This window comes from Leptopilina boulardi, unplaced genomic scaffold (assembly GCF_019393585.1).
Source record: "Leptopilina boulardi isolate dan_hultmark-lab unplaced genomic scaffold, ZJU_Lbou_2.1 LbouV2_216, whole genome shotgun sequence".
NCBI classification, from domain to species: domain Eukaryota; kingdom Metazoa; phylum Arthropoda; class Insecta; order Hymenoptera; family Figitidae; genus Leptopilina; species Leptopilina boulardi.
Window position 1 is genome coordinate 2,610,775 of NW_026137770.1, and position 14,562 is coordinate 2,625,336.

Here is a 14,562-nt window from a genome sequence, read left to right on the forward strand (position 1 = left end):
TTGCGTATATATTAAAGAATTATTTTTTTTTCGAATCAATTTTGTAAACACAAAAATTATTAGCTCAAATACAGTAACACTTAGAAATTTGTTTAAAACAATTAAATTTTGCTATTGAATCAATGAAAAAAATTTATTGCTAAACAGTTAAACAAACTTATGGTTGAATCAACCAAAAGTTTCATTTGGCTCAATCAAATTCTTTCTTCGTTCGCGAAAAATTTACGTTTATTTAGAGGAAAAAAAAAATATTTATTTTGAATCAAATTTTGTTAAAATTAAACAAAATCTCGAACAAAATTTTGTTTGAAATAACAAAAAATTGTCTTAATACAAAAAAAAAATGAAGTGCTTATTTGATTTAAATAAATATTTGCGGTAATATTTATTCGATAAAAGTCAATAATGAACTGATGTATTTAGAATCAAATAAATTTTTTTTTAAGTAAAAAATATAGTCAATATACTCGCGCCTATATATTATTAATTAATAACCACTGTTTTTTATTTTAATTTCCAACTTTTAGTTTCAATAAAAATATTATTTTAATGAAATTATTACTGCAGTGCTGTAAAAATATCACTTTTTTCACCTTTTTTGTTTCTATCCATGTTTTCAATTTCAAAAAATGGAGAAAATTCACTTGAAAAAAAGAAAAAAAAAATTCACACCCGTTATATTGCATATACACGAAACGTTACCGATTTTTGTATATAAAGTCGACACAAAGATTGACATTGTCTACTTGCACACGATCGGCGCTTGTTCTTTATATTTAAAAAATAAATATCGAGTAATTTTTTTTTTTTTTAATTATTCTGTGTCCACGCGCATTTATGCGAGAGCGAAAAATAAAAAACCAAAAGCATTTTTGGCATTGAATGAACATGATGCGAAAGTTCTTGATGTACTGAAAGAGCGAAAGCCTCGATATTAGAGTTGGAGGGTCGTCTGGCGTTAACCCCGGAATGAATCTCTGGTAGTGGGGGAGATCCCCTGATTTTGTCTCTTTTTAATACATATACCAGCAGCCATAGTGCTTTCCTGCTCTTTTTACAGATGAGGGGTCGGACGACGCTCTCGTCACCAGGGGACGACGACGTTCTCGTATTCCTCGTTGAAGAGAGCCGCAAAATAGTCGACGCTACTCTCTCCCTCTCTCTCACATTTTTTTTTATTTTATTTTTTATTTTACTCTATACGCTTTGGTTCGATCGGCATATAGTATAGCGTCAATACGAGTATGTTCAAGTTGCTTCGCAAAAAAAAAATTAAAAAAATAAAATAAACGTCAATTTTAAGAGAGAACTAAAATTTTATTTATGTTATATATTAATAAATAAAAAAATACGACTTAGGGAAAAATTTTAACACATTCACAATGTGCTATTTTAGAAAATATAATATTTTTTCCATATTTTCATTTGTATGAAAAATATAATAATTTATACTCTAAATTAGAGTCAACACATCGTTGTGCTCTATTTTTGTTTTAGAAAAATTTTATTATTCGTAATAATTATTTTTGATATATTCGTACAAATTCATTTTTTTTCACAATTATTATTTAATAAAATTTCATATATGGAAATAAATTTTTAAAGATGAATTGCACCGAAAAAAAATAATTTGAGCTGTAATAATTTAATAAAAAAGTAGGGAAATAACATACAGATAAAAATTTCTCAATGATAGTCTAATTTACATAAATTGTTTATTTTATAAAAAAAAGGAGAAAACTAATTTTTTAACTTACCTATGAATTTTTTTATGTTTATTGAATTTAAAAAATTTGATTAAAAAAACGAATTTAATTATTAAATTGCAAGTATAATTTTGTAAAAATTGAAGTTTGGTGTCTAATTATAAATTTCTTTGTTAAATACAATTATAATTTCAGTTTTACAATTCTACTTTAATTTTAACCTTTAAATTCGTTTTTTAAATAAGATTTTTTAAATTAAATTACTGATAGAAAAATTACTTCATTTCTAAACGACAAATTTTGATATTGGATGCAAAGGAAGATTTAATTTAATTATTTTAAAACAAAGAATTAATTTTTTCGTTTTTCTCGAAAGAAGTTTTTAATCTTTAAAATCAGCAAAAATTCTCAATCTTAATATTTTGTGTAAATTTTTTTTTCATATTTCTATAATATATAAAATTAAAAAGTAGATATAAGATACAAGTACATTAAAAATTAAAATTTTCAATTTATTTTTAAAATTTATTATTACTCAATATTAAGATGTAATTAATAAAAATTTATTTACAAATGTAGTTAACTATTTATCGTTAATTTTTATTATCTATTATTAAATATTAAATTAATCTTTTCCCCGTGCAACTCATCTTAAAATTTTATATGACAAGGTAAATAAATATAAAATTTTATTAAATAATTGAAAAAAAATTAATTGTACGGACTTCAAATTATTATAATTATGAATTATAAAATTTTTCTGAAAAAAGATGTCAACGACTTTATAGGTGAATTTGTTATGGCAAATTTTATTTGACATAGAAAATTTTATTATTCTCACAATGAAAAAAAAAGTTATTTGATTCAAATAATCGATTACTTGACTATTATCAAATAAATATTTATTTGTATTAAATAATTATTATTTAAGTCAATTAAATATATAGTATTTGCTTCAAATACAGAAATTATTTCTTCACATAATATTTATTTAATTCAAATAAAAATTATATGGTTCCATTGCATATAACAATTGAAATTTATGTTATTTATACCGGAATGTCAATTTATTTTTTAAACATTAACTGAGAATTTAAAATTATCCATGAAAAAAAAAGAAAAAATTGTAATATATTTCTTAAATTTTTTAATAAAATCCGAAGTTTTGAATTTAAATTTCTCTTATAAAATAATTATATTTCTATTATTTTTCATCGACAATTATTTTAAAAACGTTTGTTTCTATAATTTCACAACAATCAATTGTTTTTGTTGCAGTAAATTTTAATTAAATTTTCTTTTTAATATAATAAAAAAATTTAGTAAAAAATATCTTATAATTAAAAAAATTAAAAGAGATGAAAAAATGTTCATTTCTAAATTATTCCTAAAATATAATATTAAGCCTGAAGTTATAAAGGTTCAAATGAACGAAATAATTTTTTTGGTCCATAAACTTTTTTGAAAATTACTACAGCAATGAAAAATAAAAAAAGTACATTAAACATTTAATAAATAATTAATTTATTTTTCGATACAAAAAGCATTATTTTTTATTAATAATATTTTGAATTAAAAAAGTAGTGAACAAATTTTTCGTTCATTTGAACGTTCAAAATTCCATGAATTTTTAAAACAATTAAAACAATAAAAAAAACCAGAGATTTACGCTTCAGCGATTGGACAAATTCAAGGTAAGTATTTGTTTTATATACCAAAAGCAAAATAAGTTGGTATAAATTTTTTCTGTTCGGATAATGTTGGTTCTTTTTTTTTTTTGTTCTAAATAAAGAAAATAATAGAAGAATTTATACTTGCACGTGTTTAAGAAAGGTCAATCCAAGTTCCGAGGGTCGTGTGATGTATGTATCATAAGTATACATATATAGTGACGCAAAACTATATGTATATATGATACAAGTCCCTTATCTGTCAGACAATCCGTACACGATGAACTAATTAGACTCCAAGCTCCATATATAATATACTTGATCATTTCATATATATATTATGTTGTGACCTTCATTCGAGCCTAGCCAGCTGTTTGCGTCTTTTTTTTCATGACCTGAAATTACACAAAGAAATGGACAGTGGTTAGTTGATTTAAACGAGTGCTTCATAGAAGAAATTTAAATGACTCAATGTGTATATTATCTGTGTCACTGCGGAATGTGAACACATTGTTTATTTAATTGTCACGAATGTTAAATATAATTGATGTGTTTATCACTTTTATATATTATATATATTATATATACTCGGAACATTTTTCTCCTTTTAGTATATATAAAACAAACGATCTCTTTCATATATATATATTTTTCTTGAATATTTTTATTAATTTTTAAATTTTGTCACAATTATAAATTTCCATTGACATGGGAAATTCTACTAAATACCACACTGAAAGAAAAATTATTTGATTTAAATAATCGATTACTTGACTATTATCGAATAAATATATTTTCGTATCAAATAATTTTCATTTATTTTTATTAGATTATTATTATTATTATTTTATTAGATTATTATAACAAATAAATAATGTAATTGACTCAAATAAAAATTATTTGATTCAAGGGAATTTTTTTTTTACACGGAAAAAAAGGAATTGCTTACAGATGCTAACTGATGTTTACTATCGAGATCTATTAAAATTAGTAATCACAGCTAAATTTTTTTGCTATAACAACGAAAAAGTTTGCTGTGATAAACAATATTAGTCTTAATTTTTTAAAATTTACTGTCACAGCAAATTTTTTCTATGCGCGTGTATAGATCAAAAAAAAATTTTTTTATTGTAGGTACAAGTAATTGCTGATAGTATAAGGACATTTTAAATTTATTAATAATTAATGCTTTTTTTCTATAGTTGTGGAATTAATTTTTTTTTTTATCTTTTTAAATGTATATCATAAAAGAGTAATTTAAAAATTAAAACTGATTCTTTTTTTTATGTTCAATTTGTAATTGAGCATTGAGCTTTTTATATTTAAATAAAAAATGCAAATGCTTTTAGTATTGTATTTTATCAATGTCGAAGTGCTTTTGAATTTATATTCGCTTGAAATTTTTTCAACTTTCCTTTTATATTGATCACTTAAAAGTTCGTCAACTTTTCAATTAAAATTATATAAATCTCCTCAATACACTTTTCATATAATATAAAAGGTGCTGCTTTCTTCCGTTAAATTATAATATACAAGATTTAACTTTAAAAAAAAATAGAACAAAATAAATATATAATGAATTAAAAAAAGTGTAATTACACGAAAAAAAAAGAAAAAGTAATTTTTACTATACTTTCATAGTAAAACGGGAACTGTCCAAAGTTTCTGCGCATCTCTGGCAACTTTTACTCCAAAAATATTAAAATTTACTATTTTTGTAGTAAATTTTACTGTTCCGTAGTAATTTTTACTATTTCTGGAATAAATTTTACTATTTTTGCAGTAAAAGTTACCAGAGATGCGCAAAAACTTCGGACAGTTCCCGTTTTACTATGAAAGTAGTAAAAATTACTTTTTCTTTTTTTCGTGTAGGTATATATGTAAGTCATGCAAATAAATTAATTTCTAAAAATATTTCATATTTTTCATTATATCTGGCAACGTTACATAAGAACTTTTCTTTAATTTCCATTAATTTCTCCACATAACCTCACTTTTTTTTTTAATTTTACCATTTTAATACAGTAAGTTAAATTACAAAGTAATGGTTTCTGTTTTGATTAGTTCAGTTCAGAACCCCCTTAAAAATTAAAGATTAAATTAATTAAATTAATTACTATAGCAATTGAGTGTTTTATTTATGTATTTTAATATCACAAAATAGTATTTTACAAAAGAAAAGTATACTTATTTAACAGAAAGAAACAGAATAAGTGAAAAATTTATAAAATATAAAAAACAACTTGTAGGTTATGTACACGCATAGAAAAAATTTGCTGCCACAACAAATTACGTTAGCTAAAATATAGAGACAGCGAACAAATTTGCTATGGGGTCAAAAAAGTTTGCTGTGACAGTAAATTTTAAAAAATTAAAACTGGTATTGTTTATCGTAGCAAATTTTTTTTGTTCTCATGGCAAAAAATTTAGCTGGTGTTATTAATTTTGATAGATCCGATACAGCAACAGATCAAAACAGATATTTCTTGACATGCGTACGTTGATGGTATCTATCTGTTTTTTTCGCCACCTATGGGCAAGCTGAGTACTTGTCTTAGCTTACGACGAATCTTGGCACCATTTTAGTGAAGTAAATGCATGGGAGATTGGTCTCCTGTAGTCTATTCTCCATGAATCCGATAGCAAACATCAGTTAGCATCTGTAAGCAATTCCTTTTTTCCGTGTAGCCTTTTAACTTTCCGGTTTGTAAATTTAAAACTTGATGACAGTTTTTTTACTGCGTCCGACACGTGGTCACTTTTTTCCAACGTCCGACGTATGTAATTTGAATTAATGACTCACTTTTTGCTTTTTAATTATAGTTAAATTTAACTAATTCGATAGTACAACATTTTTTTTTTCAACCATTATGTAATTAGTTAAATTTAACTAAAATTCAAAAGCAAATAGTAAGTCACCAATTCAAATTAATTATAATTTTTACTAATTTAAATTTAGAGAGTATAAGGAAAAAATGAAAAAACAAAAATTGTGTCACTCAGAGAATGAATTTTTAAATGAAGAAAATATATATACTATATGAAGACTGAGAAAAGGTCCAAAATCGAAATTATGATTCACACGTTCACACTCCTTGCATATATATATATATAAATTGTTTGGTCCATTGTCGCGAGATGCATAAAGGTTTGAGAAGATGAGAGAGAAATTTTTAAAGGGAGTGGCAAAAAAAAATTCTTCTTTTTGCCGAGAGTTGTCGGTATTAATAATCATGAAAAAAAGGGGCAAAGAAGGAAGACATGATTAATACCAGCATAGGTATGACCTGCACCCTTGTGTACGTGAGGGTGGTCGTTTCTAATCTGGAAAAGAGGTCGCCGAAGGGTAAAGGAAGAGTGTTATTTTAATGTTTCGAGTCTTATATATATATATATATATATATAGTTAGTAGGATTATATGAAAGTCTGAAGCGAATAGTATCCAAGCAGACTGTTCATTAAAATGATCTATGCACCCGTGTATTTTATATATATATGCCCAATATAGTATACGAGACACGTAATCGTGAAAAAGAGAGATACACTGATGTTTATGTGTGTACATACGAGATAATAGGAAAGAGGGTGCGGGGAACTACATATTCGGGGGATGATACTCACAGAGCAATGGGTGTGGTAATTTGAGGGTTTTCGAAGGGTCAAGGACACTTTTTCATCGAATATATATATATATATAACAACACTATATATCTGTATACAAAATTGAGGAAAAAAAGCAACCCTCGAAAATTCTAACACGAATTATAGATTAGTCGCACACTATGCGGTTATATATATATATATTTCAAAAGAAAAGATAGTAATCAATTTTCTAAAAATTAGATTACCTATATGTCATTTATATCGTTTTCTGATAATATTTCTCATGAAACACCCGCGATATTTTATATTTCTTACAGACTCATCCCTTTAATGAAAATCGAGATGAAAATATATGTTTCAATGTATAGAAATGACTAGGGCAGAATTTGTTAAATTAATAAACTTTCATTACAGAATTGATAAATTTTTGTAATCATGTTTGTGTTCATCTTCTATTAATTAATTATATAATTTATAGTACTTCCTTTATAACAAAAACCAAACTTTTTTTTATCGTGTTCGAATAATGATAATTTTTTATTGGAAATACAAAGAATAATGATATAATTTCGATAATATTCTTTTGTTTTATAATTTGAAGAGACCGTCCTTAAAACGAAACAAATGCCGATAACGTTTAAATAACGTCTTAGATCTAACTGATTTTTAACGGTTTTTGAAAATTTCATAAAAATTTTGGAATCAAAATCAAAGGCGAACATATATAGTTATTTTTGTTTCTGATTTCGAAATTTAGAAATCTGATTCCGGAACAAGAATCGAAACATTTATTTTTATGCTATTGCTTATCAATACCGGAAATCCGTTCTGAATTTTAATATATATAGCTTTCTTGACATTTGCGCTTATACAGCTATTGATTCTGATTCAAAAATTTGAATTTGTACACATATGAATTCATTTAATTTTGGATTTGTGAAACAATATATGTATACCTAAACACAAAAGCTCACAGTTAACTTGAAATTATCAAATTGATCAAAATTTTTATATCAATTTTATACTTTTACATTCAACAGCGGCTACGAATTTTAAAAGGACACACGCTCGAATTTGCATTACAATTTTTGACCTCTGGTGTTAAAATTTTGAAATTTTCAATATCAAAATTCCAACGATATAAGAATCAACTGTTAAAATTTGATATTGAACAATTTCAAAATTTTAACTCCACCAAAATTTGTGATGCAAATTGGAGCGTGTGCCCTTTTAAGATCCGGATGCTCATATAGGAAATATATACATTTTTCTCTATATATAAGTTACGGTTGTAACAAAAGGACAAAAAAGAAGTAAATCAATAAAACGATATCTTGCTAACGAGCCAGTAGTAATGTACAGTGAGCCAATAATTTCAATTTATACCTCAACTCGAAAGTGCCACTGCTGTTTGGCACCGCTTTGCAAAATGATTCACTATATCGAGAAGTCATCTCTTATATATACTTTATATAATACCATAGGACCATGCGAGAGAGAGAAGGTGTCTCTTTGCCAAAATTCTATTTTGCTTTATATGTATTATATTAAGATATATAATTATATTAAACTATTTTGCAGTACTTATGTGTGCACATTTTGACATATAATATCCCATTTTATATATTACATCTATAGAGAGAAATTCATGTTCAGTCATCTACTTTGCCTCTATAATTATGGCAAGGAGAACTCATTAAGGAATAATGTATATATCGGTATGCGGTTGACTCTGCTCGTGGCACTTGGGAATCGGTATAATATCGATATTATTAGCCCAGTTCTTGTCGTAATCAGTGCGTATAACCTAACCCGATATCATCGAATTTGATCTGTGTTATAACTATTAGCTGCAGGAGACCCTCAGGGAACCACTGATTGCGGATCGAGAGAAAGATGAACATCAAGAATATATATGGAAATTAAAGAACAAACTTATTTAACAATTTCATTTATATGTTCGATGAACAAAAGAAATTTAATATGTTTATACAATATTGAAAAAAATCTATTTCATTCAAACTATCAGTCATTTTAATAATAATAACATCAATAATTATCAAATAACATTTTTTTGTATCTTTTTTAAACAATAGTAGAGTATCAATTTTAATTAAAAAAAAAATTGTTAGCTTTATCAAAAAAAAGAGCACACTCTATATAAATGAATGTTTAAAAATTGTATCATGAAATTCTAAAAAACTTTTTTAAATTTACGATTTCAACAAAAAATGGTGCACTCGCTGTCCATCTCGATTACGATATGTATCAAATGTACAATATACGTGTATATGTGTGATGACTTCACAGTAGGATCGACGCGTGCCCATAATCCCATTTAGGCCTTTTTCCGATATTGAATCCCGCCGAATCGCAAATTCACTGTTCTGTCATTTATCCCGTATATAGTAGTGAGTGTATATATATATATATAGCAGTAGCAGTTGAAGAGGATGAAAAAAAAAGAGAATGGGAAATAACGGAGCCAGAAAAGTGCGAGAGGGATGATAATGTCTCGTGTCAGACGCATATCTAGAAAGCAATGTGATAGCAATATGGTTGGCGCACGAGTCCCTCAGGATTGACCGGTTGATATTACCCACCGCATGGATCCCTGGCTCGTTTTGTGGAAGAGAAATTTGTCCTTTTCCTTTACCGTCAACCCATCACATATTTCTTTCCTTCAATTTCACTTTTTTTTCCCCCTCACTGATCTCAATTTCCTAATTTCAAAATTAAACTTTCATACACACTCAATCAATAATTGACAATAAAGAAGGAAACTTGTTTTTCTTTTCTTCCTCTAAAAAAGGCGACTCTCCATTCTTACTATATTACTGTTCATGTTTGTAACTACACGGAAAAAAAATGTTTTGTCCAGTTTTAGTTTTGTTCACAAACTGACACATAAACTCCAAATCTGTCTTGCGGTTCACGTTTTATTAATCTGATTAATCAAAAGAACCGCAAAACAGATTTGGAGGTTATGTGTCAGTTTTGTAAACAAAACCGAAACTGGAAAAAAATTTGAAGTTGTGAAGAATCGAACCCCGGTCCTTGTTGCTATAAATCCAATACACTAACCACGTAGCCATAATCTTTCACTGTATGCTAATACTACAAAATATTGCAACTACTAAATATCATCACTATCTAAAGAGACTTCTGCTTTCATTTCTTAATTATCAATATCTTTTTAAATTAAACTTAATATTCTTTTTCTTTAATTAACAATTACTTTTACTTAATTACTAAAATTGGAATATTTTTCCTATATCTATTCTGAACATCCATTTTAATTATATCGTAAAGCTCATTCTTAATTCCAAGAAAGTAATAATTATTGTAAATCCAAGAAATCATAGCGACAAGTAACATTTTCTCAATATATATATATATATATATATATATAAAAAAGAAGAATAAAGTAGAAAAGGAAAGAAAATACCAGAGCAGGAGATTCATTTTCCGGTATAAAAGATAATAAGCTTTAAGTACTTTCGAGGACTAATTAAATTATTAAAGAGTCGACTTTTTCTTCTTCTATTTTCTTGTCTGGCAAGGATGTCAAGGAGTAGATCCTTGGCTTGGCTCAGAAAATACCCGCATACTTTGGGACTAAAAGTTGGTCCTTATAGTGAAGTTGATTACAACTAGAGACACCTCTTGTTATATATTGTATATATATATGTATGAGTATAGAACATGAGTTTACAAAGAGAAAACTTAAACAGTTGTGCGGTAAACCTTGACCAATTATGGCACTTCCGTAGCAGTGTTCTCACTTCTCTTCAATACAATGTCCACAGATCTACAATGCCAGGACTGTTATGGTTAACCACCTACATAGAAGATATATCACCAGTGTCTGTACTACTATATATCAAGGTGTTTCAGAAATTGAGACTTAAATGTACATATATATAATGCGCAAAGTACGTGAAACTCAAACCTTGAATTCTTGTTACTCAAGCATATGTTTCAAAATTCAATAATTCTTCACTTATTTCTTAAAATTAACTATGAGAGTGTTATATAATAAAATGATTCGAATATTTGAAACTAACACCAAAAAAGCGATATTCTAAATTTAAGAGTACACTGCAAAAAAAAGTATCTTAAAATATATTGTAGTCACTTTTCAAACGTTTAAAATGTCCTCTGTAACCGCATCTTAAATTTTAAAACCCTAATGAACAAGGGCGTAGCCCAGAAATTAATTTTAGGAGGGGTTTTGTGAAGGCTCAGGCCTTAAAAATCTTAAACTTATATTGAAAGGATATGACAAAATTTCAGGGGGGGTTTGAACCCCCAAAACCCCCCCTGGCTACGCCTCTGCTAATGAATTTTAAGATATTTTTGATAACTTTTTAGAAACATTTTAAGGAGCACTGGTACACGTTATTAACATAACATCAAAAACTCAGAAATTTGTTTTTTAACAATTTAACGCAAACAAAATTATGATTAAAATTAATTGCAACCAATTTTAAAAGATCTTATTGTTATGCATTTTGCAGAAAAACGACAGAAACACAGAAAGATTATAATACGCGATTTTTAAAATTGACCATAATCAGAAATTATCAAGAAAATTATATGATAGGTTAATTTTAAAAAATGCTTCAAAATTTTTTTGTGGGTTATGTTTGTCGGTCATTTGCATAATTTCGGTCAAATGAAAAATTGGTTTTTTAAGAATTTCATCAAAAATAAAGATTTGAGGAATTGAAATTTTCGGGAATATATATGAGAACTAAATTGAACAATCAAAATTTTCGAATTTTTCAAAAACGAAAACATTTATATTACATATTGAGAAATGCATTTTTCAGAAAAAACTAGGTCACTTATATCTAATATATCGGGAAAAGATTCCATTAATATTTCATATATATATATATATACATGGGAAATTCAAAGAAATGTTGCTTCAACGAATTTTAATGGAAAACATTATTATTGCACGAGTTTTCTTTTCGTCTAAACGCGATTTTTCAGACATATCATTTTTCATTTTGAAAAATTACAAATAAAATTTCCCGAAAAAAAATTTCGAGGATATTTATCGAGATAACATTTGAAAATTTTCATGATAAATTCACATTTTTCATTTTTAATTATATGGATTTTTATTCTTACAGTTAGAATATAACATTTTAAAACTAAGCAATAATACTCTTAAATTAAATAATATTCTTATTTTAAAAATATTCTAATTATTAGAAAATTATATTCTTACTGTAAGAATTAAATATTTAGATTATTATTAAATAGAAATCAAATGGGACAATAAATTCTTAAATTCAGAATATTGATTTTTTCGGTGCTTAGAATTATAATTAGTGAAATTAACTTTTAGAGAGTTAAAAATTTTCACACACTCACACACAGACACAGAAAGAAAGAAAAAATTTTCATAATTTTTTTTCTCCGTTAAAAGAAATATATAATTCTTACTAAGTGAAAAATGTGGCACATATAAATGCGTCTTCAAAGGAAAAAGAAGTTTATACACTCTTGTCGAGTCGCGAATTTCTTTTTATATATCCTCTCAAAAACCAACGTTCGTATTTTTCACAAATTAAGTTAATTAAAGAGCCTCTTCGAGACTCAAGGGAATCCTTACAGATTAAACTGAAAAGTAGAACGTACTAATTTACACATCTAGACATAAATCAACAATTTTTCTTGTCATTATATGGAGTTTCAATTAGAAAAAAAATCAAATTGCTAAATTATTCTCATTATTATTCATATTGAAAAAAAAATTATATTCTAAATTTAAAAAAAAATCTTCTGTTTATTAAAAAAAAAAATATCTCTATTTTATTCTTAAAATAAGAAGTAGCTCATAAAATTTTAGAAAGTAAAATTTAAAAACACATTTTCTCAATAAGATTATCATTAAATAAATTTTATAATATATAGAATTCAGGTGAAAAACTAATGAAACTTTATAATGTTTGACGTTAAAATTTTGATGGGATTACTTTAATAAAATGTTTTAACGACTTTTATAATTAAATTCACTGATGTTATATTATAGTCTCTGCATTATATAAAATGTTAAATGAAAACCTGCGTGACAAAGAAATATTGAATTAAATGAACATTTTATATATATAATAATTTCTCTTTTATATCTATATATCATTCGAATAAAATAAATTTTCTGATTAACGACAATGAGTTGAACAAATAATTATATGAATTACATATCATTCGCGATAATATTAAATGAAACAATCAGTGAAATTCATTGATTCAAATTATAAGAGAGATAATTTAGGAATATTTTTTACTTCAACAATTGCTTCTTTAAGAATATTTTATAAATATTGTATATTCTTATTGTAAGAATAAAAATGTGCGACAATTATTATTAAAAAAAAAAAAATTGTAATTTTAAATAATTTTTTTTTTCAAATTCAGATTGTTCAAATGCATTCGTGCATTAAAGAATGACATCAAGACACAGAGAATGCTATTCGACAATGATTTGCCAAATGAAAAAATAATCTCTTTATGAATGAAAGTCACTATAATCTCATAATAATAATAATAATAACTGTAACCATGAAATTTCGTGCTTACTCATAATCAGATCGGATTTGTAGAGGACGTGAAAAAATGAGGAAAAAAAAGCATTTAGTTTTTATACAGTATAGACTCTTTTCTCGTATATATACACCTTTTTCAAGGACTCTTTCACACACACACACATGAATATATATTGACTCAAAGCTATAAAGGAACCCAGGTGCAGTTCGCAGTTCTTTTAGTCTTCTGCTGCCATGCCAAGTCGAAATACCGTCTCGTAAATGCGTGAATCGTCGTTGCTTATATGTATGTATATAGTATCGGGTCATAGGTGACAGGGGTCCGGACACGAAATGGAAATGAGTCGACCATTGTATTTGAATGCGATTTTCGTCGACCATGCCGTGAAAGCCGGCCTCCAAAGTCGAAGAAGCCTCAAAAAAAAAAAGTTTTGCTCATGCCAAAAACGGTATATATATATTTATGCATATAGGAACTTCCTTCCTCATTAAATTCGAAACAGCTGCTTAAAATTTGTCACGACGATCAACAACCAAATCTCAAAAATTATATACAGAATTTTTCTAGTACATTGAAAAAAAACATACACAAAATCTGCTTTTTATATTTATGAAATTTTACCTTATAGTACAAAAACAATGCACGCAAAGAAATTTTTACTTTAAAAAATGTAATTTTGACCAAAAACTAATGTCAAAAATAACCTTTTTTCAGTGACATATGCCATGCGTGCATTGCTTTTGTTCTAAGGTAAAAATTAAAGAAATAAAAAGAAGATTTTGTAAATATTTTTTTTCAGTGTATAAATATAAATAGATAAGGGGTATTTTTTGTCTCAAATTAAAATTTTTCTTAAATTGGTTTAAAACTTTGGTAATGAATCTTTGAAATATTAAAGGTCATTTCAGGCCTCTTATTATACGATTATTTCCGACTTTTTTTCAATAATACGACTTTTTTCGCACGGAGAAAAATGGAAAAACGAATAAAGTAACTTTTACTATTTGCATTTTTTGTA

At 26.3% G+C, this 14,562-nt stretch overlaps 1 long non-coding RNA gene across 1 annotated transcript in view; it reads right to left on the reverse strand.

Moving 5' to 3' along the window:
- The window catches only part of LOC127279545 (uncharacterized), a 58,574-nt gene that overhangs the window by 9,217 nt on the left and 34,795 nt on the right, over nt 1-14,562 (reverse strand). The window contains exon 4 of the long non-coding RNA XR_007842647.1: nt 3,521-3,771. This is a non-coding gene — a long non-coding RNA (uncharacterized LOC127279545). The remainder of the gene's footprint in view (nt 1-3,520; nt 3,772-14,562) is intronic.